Consider the following 2,632-nt stretch of genomic DNA (forward strand, 5'->3'; position numbering starts at 1 on the left):
GGTGGTGGCCCCGCCCACAGGACGGGCGGCCGCGCGCACAGGCGGTGACCCCGCCCACAGGACGGGCGGCCGCGCGCACAGCTGGCCGCCGCGCACAGTCGCGTTCCCGGCGGAACCCAGGCGGTGACCGTCGCAAACGCGTTTCCGCCGCACCAGATGTCTGACTTTCTTCACAGATTGAACAAACGCCCTCTGAGCAGAACGCCAAGGGCCAGCTCGAAGGGGGTCGGGGGAGCCGCTTGCGTCTTTCCGTTCTCCATCCGGGGTGACCCCGCAGTCGGGGCCGCAGCGCCCAGCGTCTCCTCAGTCGCCCAAGGCCCGATCCAGGCGCTGCCCCGGGCGGGGCCCGCAGCCCAGAACCCTCCCCTCCTCTCCCCGCAGCCCCGCGCCCCCCGCTTCGCCAACGCCCGCCTCGGAAGCGATGTGGCCCCAAGACAGGCAGCGAGCGCCGGCTCGACCCCGGCGCCCCGGCAACTACCCTCGCAGCTCTCGAGCGCGGGACGGACGGACGGGCCCTCCTGGGCCACCGTAGCCGGGCCCGCCAAACGCCGCGAGCCCAAGGGCCTAGCACCGCCCCCTCTGGGCACAGGACCCGGACTTGGCCGGTCACGGCGTACCACAAGTCAGCGTTAGCGATTGGGCCAGCGGAGAGCACGTGACCCCAGCTAGGCCAATTAGAGCCCACCCGCTTCTATTTCTGGGGGAGCCGGCGTCCGGCGTCCGGCTGGGCCTGGCGGGGTCGCGCTCTCCGCGGTCTGCGCCGAGCCCGCTGCGAATGAGTCTCCCGAAGCACGTGCGGGAGAATCGGACACCTCAGCCCAGTCCCGGCGCGGGCGGTGCCCGGCTGGGGTGGGCCCGACGCCCCCGGGCCCGCGGTTACCGCCGCGTCCGGACCCAGAGGGACCGGTGAGCCGGGCCGTCCCAGGTGGCCCGGGGTCGGGGTTGCTGCCACGGAAGCCCAGCCCTGTGGACCCCTGGTGGCGCCCGCACAGCCGGGTCCTGGGCCCTGGGGACCCAGCCCGGCAGCCGGGAAAGGACCGGGGCTCGTGGGGACGGAGGGCAGCTAGGATTGCCAATACTGGACGCTCAGTTAACGTTTTTGTTTAACGTATTTCTTTGTAGAGATGGGTCTCGCTCTGTTGCCCAGGCTGGTCTTGAACTCCTGGCCTCAAGCTGTCCTCCCGCCTTGGCCTCCTGAGTAGCTGGGACTACAGGCCTGAGACAGCACTCCCGGCTCAGTTAAGATGTTTGTTGAACTATAATGCACCTACTATGGAATTCACCTCTTGAAAGCGTACGGCTTTGTGTATATTCGGAGATGTGCGGCCATCCTCACTATCTGATGTGACACCGTTTTTGTTGCCCCAGAAGGAAACCCTGTGCCAGTGGGCAGTCACTCCCCACAGCCCCCTAAATCTGCTTCAGCCCACATAGATTTATCTCTACCTTGTTCGGCATGTACTAAAAATGATTTGTTGTTGGCTGGGCACGGTGACTCACGCCTGTAATCCCAGCACTTTGGAGGCCAAGGCAGGCGGATCAGGAGGTCAAGAGATGGAGACCATCCTGGCCAACATGGTGAAACCCCCGTGTCTACTAAAACAAAAATTAGCTGCGGGTGGCGGCGCACTTATAGTTCCAGTTATTCGGGGGGCTGAGGGAGGAGAATGCTTGAACCCAGAAGGCAGAGGTCGCAATGAGCCAAGATGGCACCACTGCACTCCAGCCTGGGCGACAAGCGAAACTCCGTCTCAAAAAAAAAATAATTACTGCGCTTCAGAAGCGCCTCGTTCTACCCCCTCCCTTGTGGAGTTTAGAAACAATTGACCAGCGTTCGGGCTAAAATGGAGACCATAAGACTAAGAGAAGCTGTGTGGCAGTAAGATACCAAATTACAAACAGGACCTAAGCCCCGGCCTGGAGAGGGCTAAGTCATGCACCCTGCAATCAAGGAGAAACTCTGTTCTAAAGGCCACAGGGCTTTCTTTTTCTTTGGCAGCAAAACAAGCACTGGCCTCAAGACAACCAACACTGAAAGAATTGCCATTCCTCCACCAGCGGACCACACCCTGCTCCACCAGCCACAGCTCAAGAGAGTGGAGTCACTTGGTCGCCCAGGCTGAAGTTCAGTGGCACCATCTCTGCTCACTGCAACCTCCACCTCCCGGGTTCAAGTGAGTCTCCTGCCTCAGCCTCCCAAGCAGCTGGAATTACAGGTGCCCACCACCACGCTGGGCTAATTTTTGTATTTTTATTAGAGATGGGGTTTACCACGTTGGCCAGGCTCGTCTCGAACTCCTGACCTCAGGTGATCCACCTGCCTTGGCCAGAATGCCGGGATTTGCAGGCATGAGCCACCAGGCCTAGCTGTTCTTTAGCTGGGCCTCCCAAGGAGGGTCCCAGGCATAGAATATGATCAGAACAGACAAGGCCCCCTCTGGTTTCATCTGTTTCTTTGTTACTCAGCCACTCCTTGCCCTCATTCCTCTGACTCATAGGCAGCCCTTCCAGGCGTTTTGTGTACAGGTGTTTTTTCATCTCAAGAGACAATAGATTTAAATGCCCGTTCTTGTTACCACTCTTAGCAAGCTAGGAGCGGCAGGGGAGATCCTATGGGAGTAATCAGGAACCC

This window comes from Cebus imitator, unplaced genomic scaffold (assembly GCF_001604975.1).
Source record: "Cebus imitator isolate Cc_AM_T3 unplaced genomic scaffold, Cebus_imitator-1.0 Scaffold36, whole genome shotgun sequence".
NCBI lineage: Eukaryota > Metazoa > Chordata > Mammalia > Primates > Cebidae > Cebus > Cebus imitator.